This window comes from Myotis lucifugus, unplaced genomic scaffold (genome assembly GCF_000147115.1).
Source record: "Myotis lucifugus unplaced genomic scaffold, Myoluc2.0 scaffold_106, whole genome shotgun sequence".
NCBI classification, from domain to species: Eukaryota; Metazoa; Chordata; class Mammalia; order Chiroptera; family Vespertilionidae; genus Myotis; species Myotis lucifugus.
Window position 1 is genome coordinate 1693295 of NW_005871154.1, and position 8131 is coordinate 1701425.

At 39.7% G+C, this 8131-nt stretch overlaps 1 long non-coding RNA gene across 1 annotated transcript in view; it reads left to right on the plus strand.

Annotated features, from left to right (window-relative positions):
- Positions 1-8131, plus strand: part of LOC111826851 — a 13916-nt gene that overhangs the window by 1020 nt on the left and 4765 nt on the right. The window contains exon 2 of the long non-coding RNA XR_002830280.1: positions 2458-2587. This is a non-coding gene — a long non-coding RNA (uncharacterized LOC111826851). The remainder of the gene's footprint in view (positions 1-2457; positions 2588-8131) is intronic.

An 8131-nucleotide genomic window follows, 5' to 3' on the forward strand; every position in this document is an offset into this window, starting at 1 on the left:
GACCTGCTTTATCTTAGTTTACTTGGCCCTGGGTGCATATAAGCTTCTTTCCAGTTCTAGCCCTCACCTATTATAATACTTTGATCTTAATCAACATGTGGACTCATGTTCATTTATTCTGCAAATATTTAAAAAGCACCTACTATGTGTCTGGTACTCTGTATGGAAATGGAGATGAAATATGATAAATATTTGAGTCTGAGACTAAATTTCAACATTCAAAGTTCCTTCCAATTATGAAAGACCTTCCCTTCTCAACTTTTATCAGTCTCTTCTACTTCCCTTTATTCCTCAACACTCTCCTAAGAGAACTTAATTAATATTAGGTGATGTCAAGGCAATCTAGTATGAAGAAATAGACAGAAAATTGTAATTGCAGAGGCAGAATGAAAAGACATTAACTCAAGTCCACACATAGAAAAAAGAGCACCAGTAATGGTAACTATGTATGTAAATATAGAAGAGAGTATAAATGTATTTTTGTTTGTAATTATTTTCTCCTATTTGACTTTAAAAGACAATAGCATGAAGCAATAATTATAAAACTCTGAAGATTCAGCTTACAATGTATAAAGATGTAATTCAGCCCAGCTGGTGTTGCTCAGTGGTTTGACCTATGAGGAGGTCAGGGTTCAATTCCAGGTCAGGGCACATGCCTGGGGGCATGCAGGAGGCAGCCAATCAATGATTCTCTCTCATCATTGATGATCTCTCTCTCTCTCTCTCTCTCTCTCTCTCTCTCTCTCTCTTTCTCTCTCCCTTTCTGAAATCAATAAAAATGTATTTTTTTAAAAAGATGCCTATGATAACTCTAAACAGCTATCTCACCTCCAACTTATACATAGATGCACAACCCATTAGCAAGTGCAAAATGCACTAATCTGAATACATCGTCTTTTTCCCATTCCCAATGCGTGCTCATTTTCATCCTTTTAGTTAATGGCATCAACATCCACCCAGTTTCTGAAATCAGAAATGTAGGTGTTATCATTGATTTATTTTTCCTTCTCAGCCACAACATTCAATTAGTCATGTCCTCCTGCCTTCTCAGCCACAACATTCAATTAGTCATGTCCTCCTGCCAATCCTGATTTCTAAATATCTATGCGATCTGTTGTTCTGCACATGCCTATCTTAAGCTATCATGATCTGTAACTTGTGTGACTGCTATTGCCTCCTAACATACCTTTCCATGTCCAGCCATGCCCTCTTCCAATCCTCACCAGAGCACTGGTGACAGATGTCATGCCCCTGCTTAAAGTCTGTAATGACTCCCCATAGTTCAGGAATATTTCAAGGTGGACAGGCTAGTAATGTGGAAATTCATATTCCATAAACCTGTGGTTTTCATAATGCAGGCTACAAAAATTTAAACTCTGCATAATCTTCTTGGTTGGGGGGGGGGATACGTGGAAGTTGAATGGCAGACATCATGAGGGGGATATCTTTCTACTTGAATAATATCCAAACTCCTTGATAGGAGGTAAGTGATTTAGTCTGGTGTCCCAAACATGGGGGATGTAAAATTAAAACAGTTGTATTTGTTTGTAGTAATGGCTGTGAATTGTTCTTTTTAAAAAAATATATATTTTTTATTGATATCAGAGAGGGAGAGAGAGATAGAAACATCAATGATAAGAGAGAATTGATTGGCTGCCTCCTGCATGCTCCCCACTGGGGATGGAGCCCACAACCTGGGCATGTGCCCTAACTGGGAATCGGACTGTGATGTCCCAGTTCATAGTTGGATGCTCAATTCCTGAGCTACACCGGCTGTCAATTGTTCTTTCTAATGTTATCTTTTTGAAAGCATGAATCCCTTGAAGATATTTCAGTTCTAGCATATAACTTTCCAGGCATTTTCATTTATTAAAAGTTCATACCAGGTCTAAGAAACTCAGACCTATTGATTTTGACATTTTAATCTCTCAGAGTCTCAGTCAGCCCACAGGATGACAATGTAAGAACAGGAAACTGCTCTTGTGCAGGTCCTGGCAGAGGCAGGACCCACACCTATCAGAACAGGGCTCTAATTTCTTCCAAGACCATGGTTCTAGATCAGTGATGGCAAACCTATGACATGCGTGTCAGAGGTGACACGCGAACTCATTTTTTTGGTTGATTTTTCTTTGTTAAATGGCATTTAAATATATAAAATAAATATCAAAAATATAAGTCTTTGTTTTACTATGGTTGCAAATATCAAAAAATTTCTTTATGTCTCACGGCACCAGAGTTAAGTTAGAGTTTTTCAAAATGCTGACACACTGAGCTCAAAAGGTTCACCATCACAGTTCCAGATGCTTAGAATTTAGACATGTGGTCTGCTTGTAACAGACCTCCTCCTTTTTCTAATCTGCCCAGAGGGTGGGAATGATGAAGAGTGAAGATAGCATTTCCTAGTCAGTTGTAACATGATTGGTTGTCAAATATTTCTCTGGCTGTTGTCCCCCGAAGGTGTTGATGCCAGTTCTGAAATGTCTGTCTGGGAGCTGTCTGAGCAGAAGCAGACCTGAATGTGCCAACGATAAGCTGGAGGCCACACACCTGTGCTTATTTCTATCGGTGCTGCCCCTGCCTTCAAGATGTAAGTTACTGGATTCCCTAAAATACATCTCATCCTTAAATTCAGTTTAACTGGATCCATTTCCCAGGCCTGGAAAACAGATGATACTTGTTATCCTAACAGCCCCATAAAAAATGAGATTTGAAAGATGCTGTTTTCACGGGGACACATGAGAAACAACTATAAATCCCCTAAGACTTGGTTTGGCAGAAGTATTTTTCCATTCAGAACCGAGTAGTGTTTTTGGAGCTTGCTGTTATGCTTTATAGCTGGCGGCTGGATTATCCTGGTCTCCGCTGAAAACTCTGGCCTCAAAAGCGGATCTTCAAATATCCTGTGTTACAAAAGGGATTTAAAACTCCTAATGACTATTTATATGTCAAAAATAAGACATTATATTAACCAGATTATGAGACACTGTGCCTGTGAAAATGGCCGTAAAAATAGACAAAATAACTACCCATGAATGGTAGTGTATTGTTTATATTGTTCCTTACAATAACCTGAGATAGGTAGGGCAAGTTTTAATAGCCCATTTTACAGGTGCAAAAACTGAGGTTCAGTGAGCTCAAAAGCTTGACTCAGGGTATTTGGAAAAACCAGTACTTGATCCCACAGCTTAAACCTAAGCCAATTCTTTTTCCATTTTTCCACATCCTTTTCAATGTTTATTTTATGTAACGTAATGTAGTAGGCTTTGAGTTAATAATTCTCCCTTTAACTGTACCTGACAGAAAATTATACACCACTGTTGGCCAATAATGACTTGGAGAATTATTTATGCCTTCCTTAGCATTAGTACTTTAACACTACCTTTGAAGGTAAATCATCCTAGCTGTGACTGATCTATTATTATAAAACAGGTGTGGGCTTGGTTGTCTACCAACATGCCCATAAGTGAATATATCCCAGTGCCATAAATTAGGATCACCCACATTCTTTGTTTCTAGAACATTTATTTTACCTAGGACTCCTGCCTATAAACTCACCACCCTCTACTTCATACCTTCATATCATTCAATGCTTTGGGAGCTCCAAAGCCTTTGTTATGAGACCGGGACCCAGCCTGTCTCCTCTGTATTAAAAACCAGTACCAGTACCTTCCTATCTTTCAATTTGACAATAATTCTTGCTTATTTCAATCCTGTCATATTGCTCCCGATCCTTTGTTCTTTTTTTGTGGAAAAAGGAGATTAGAACTTGCCAAGGGGACAGTCAAATGGAATGGGAATAGTGTGAGAACCCTCTATTTGTGAAGCAGTGCAGGGCCTCACAGGTGGGTTGGTATGGAATAAAGGGAAACAAGAGTCCAGTACATGGATTCCAATGACACATGGTGATGTGATGGAGGCACTATTGATATTTAAGGGGACATGTTCTACAGTTGGTGGAACGTGGCAGCCGGAGCCCACTGGGTTCAAATGGTGGCATAACATGGTTGTAAAGCTTGGAAAGAGACCCCCAGGTAGGTAGTGCCTGGATGAAGTAGGTAGGCATAGTGTCAGGACCCAACAATATGATAGGGAAGCATGGCATTCGAATACAGGAAAGCGGGCAGGGCTTTGGTGTGTGTGTGTGTGTGTGTGTGTGTGTGTGTGTGTGTGTGTGTGTGTGTCTGGGGTGCAGGAGGCCTCGAGTACAATCCCACGAAGAGTGTTCAACGGTTCTGGTGGAGGAAGGAAGGACTGCAGTGTCGCGCTGCGGATACATTGGATTTTAACAGTACTGAGTAGACCCCCTGCCAGTGGAGTGGGTTCAGTGGGGAGGAGATTTACAAAGGGAAATAACACAATCAGATCTTTACTTGGATTATATTTTTATCTGTTTTTAAGAAAAGTTGAGAGGAAGGGAAGACTGCACACAGTGAGATTAGAAGGCTGCTGATAACTTCAAAGCATTGTCTGTCTCACCGTTATCCTTGTGAGACTTACTTTTCCAAATATCTGTAGATGGACTACCCTTGCCAAATCTTTTAACACTCACTATCTTTCTGTGTCATGCTTCTCTAATGAGATTGTAAACTTTGATGACTTTGGTGAGTTTAATTGTTTCATAGTATTAGGTTCATAATAAACAATCAGAAAAATGCATGGGTGCTGTTCAGTGAAAAATAGAAAGTGTGGCAAATAAAGCATAGTGTGAGCATTAGAGATGGAGGTATAGGATGTTTTACAGGGTATAGATGCATCAACATGGAAAGGTGAATGGATTTCTATAACCAGGTATTATCAGGTGGGCACCTTTTTAAATCACAAGTGACACCAATTTATGTTTGGTGTTTGAAAACCAGAGGGTGGGGCAAAAGTAGGTTTTAAGTTCTTTGTATGGAAAAAAAACCCACAGTAATAAATAATAATATAAAAATAAACTCTGTGTTTCATGTGCTCACAACTGTAAACCTACTTTCCCCCTCACCCTGTATATTATTTTATAACTTCATTATTCAACTTGATTGTGTTTCATGTGTTATTTATAAACAGAATATACAGTTGGGTCATTTTTAGAATCCAGCCTGATCTGTTAGTGGGTTGAATCCATTTGCACTTAAAATAGTTATTGAGATGGGTGGATTTCTGTCTATCATGTCAGTGCTTAATTTCTATTTGTCCCATCCACTCTGTCTCCCCTATTCCTTTTTTCTTGCCTGCTTTGGTTGAGATTATTTTTGCTTTAGTTACATTCTATGCATTACAGTCTTCAACTCCCCAGTGTCAGAGTGATGCTTCCTTATAATTAGTATGAGGCCTGGAGCACCGGAGGGTATCTTGCTGTCCTCCTGCAGGCTCAGGTAGGCCCTGCACACCTATGTCTTGGGAAGAGTGATCTCCTGCAGCGCCCCTGCCCTCCTCCAGTGATGAGTGCCAGCTCTTAGCTCTCAGTGCCTGGGATGCGGAAGGCTTCTTTCATTACCTTTCTTCACCATCAGACTCAGGCCATGAACACTTGCACCATAGAGTCTCTTTTATTTCCTCTTTTCTGTCCCCAGTCTTCTTTGTGAGCTCTCAGTGAAGGCCAGGGAAGGGATTGGGTGGGTAATGTGATCTTTGTGCCTCAGTGTTTAACAATTAATTAAGCCTGGCCATTGTGGCTCAGTGGTTGAGAATCAACCCATGAACCAGGAGGTCACGGTTCTATTCCAGGTCCAGGCAGCAAAAAAATAAAAATAAAATAAAAATTTCATCTATTTTCTTCTTACCCACGTGCAGCTTCCTCCTCTTCTCACTGCTCTGTGAAAGGTAAGCCCTTTCATCAGAGACTTGTCACCTTTTGCATTTCAGTTCATTAGGTCACCCAGTGCTCTTAGATTCTTAATAGACTAAAAACCTTTTATGATTCTGTATATTATCCAGCTTATTCTCATTATTAGAGGGGAAGCGACGTTCTCCTTTCACTTTCTGCATCCTAAGAAAATATAGAACACACAGGACACGTTTTCCACACTTAACATAACTGTTGGCACATAATTGGTGCTAAATAAGATATTTGTTAGTTGAATAATAGAAATAGTCTCATCTAATAATTGTAAGTTGTTGTTTCATTTCACCTGTGCTTAAATTTAGATGTTGTTTTGGAAAAAATAAACACTAAAAGATACTTAAATAAACTCTAAACAGTAAAATAAATTCTAAAAAATCACTCCATTGACTCTGGCCAGCTAGCTCAGTTAGTGCTGTCCTGATACACCAAGGTTGTGGGTTTGATCCCCAGTCAGAGCACATACAAGAAACAACCAATGAATGCATAAATAAGTGAAACAACTAAGCGATTCTCTCTCTCTCTCTCTCTCTCTCTCTCTCTCTCTCTCTCTCCTCGGTCAAATCAATAAATAACACTCCATCATGTCATGTATTTAGATATGTAGAGGAAAAGGGAATTCTGCTGTTCTGAATATTAGTACATAAGGGCAAAGAAGAAGTGAACCTTCTGCAAGGCAGTTCTTTGTGGTAAAAAAAGACACTCAGATCTCTTAATCTAAATATGACTATGAAATCTAATAAATAGCAAAAATCCTAGTATCTCCACAGTTCCTTTGGCATGGGTAATAAATCTTTCTGCCTTTTCCAGAGAGATCCTTGCCTATGCATAAACACAAAGACCCTTTCTTAGTTATACTTTATTTCTGGGTCTTGATAGAAATCTGTGGGGGATAATTCCTATGTAAACCTCATATTGATCTTTGATAACTGCACAGACATTCCTAAGTGTGAAGGAGAGGGATATGCAGTATTTAGAGGTCATCCAGCGGTTATATAATGGGTTAGTATCCCGTAAAATAACATCTGGAAGTGTAGTCAGGGGAAGTGACCACATCACTCTGCAGTGTATCTAGGCCAACAGCCTCACCCCTGAAATGCAGGCTGGTTGCCAGGGAGGGAGAAGATGGGCTTCTTTCTTCTTGTGAGCAGAACAGCAAGACCTTCGTGTCCTGAAAAAGCAAAGACAGACTAAAATATCATGAAACAGACCCGGGATACTAGAAATAAAAAAGCTATTTCTTGTTGCCCTGAATCTATTACTTACTTACAGAGGTGGGCCCTGAGCAGAATTTGAAGGAACCTAGAACACAAAAATAAACTACTAAAAAACACAAGGAACTAAAGAGAATTCTGAGTTATAATGAAAGGGAACAAAAGAATATCCATTTGTCAGGAACTGAATTTATTTAAACCTATCAAAGAGAAATTAACCACTAATGTATGCAGCCGTATGTGTATATGTCTTCATATATACATTTGTACATATACATATATGTATAAATGTGTGTTGTGTGTGTGTGTGTGTGTGTGAGAGAGAGAGAGAGAGAGAGAGAGAGAGAGAGAGAGAGAGAAAAGAGAAATTGAGTATGAAAACCAATTGCTCAGAGAAATCTAAAGTTTTTCTCATGAACTTGCAAATGGAAACTGGAGCTGTGCCTGGAATGAAGATGAAACATTTTGACTGGATTAGGCTTTTCTCCAGTGCAATTGTTAGGGTGAGAATTTGCAGCACGGAGGTGCTTGCTTTGGGTGCCTGTGCCTCAGAGATATGTCAGCTCAGGCCTCATGTGTCCCTCTGGAGGTACCTCTCAGTCTGATCCCGGGAATGCTAAACACCTGACTCATCTCTTCATGAAACTGAGTCTGTTTTATCCCAAGGTGTGGCACGCTGTCAGTGACTCAAGAACCTTTAATCCTACCGTGAGCTAGATTTTTGCCTCACAGGAGAAAAGCAGGAAAACTATATTTTCTGAAAAACCAGCATGTAGGGTAATCTTGGTGTGAACCTTTTAAAATCATCAAATGGATTCAGGCTGTGAAATGTTTATCCAGGTTATTTTGAGTTGCATGAATTTTCAATTTCTTTGCACACAATTATTTTTATTCTTTTTTTCCCCAAAATATATTTTATTGATTTTTTACAGAGAGGAAGGGAGAGGGATAGAGAGTTAGAAACATCGATCAGCTGCCTCCTGCACACTCCTACTGGGGATGTGCCCGCAACCAAGGTACATGCCCTTGACCAGAATCGAACCTGGGACCCTTGAGTTCGCAGAGCGTGACGCTCTATCCACTGAGCCAAACCGGT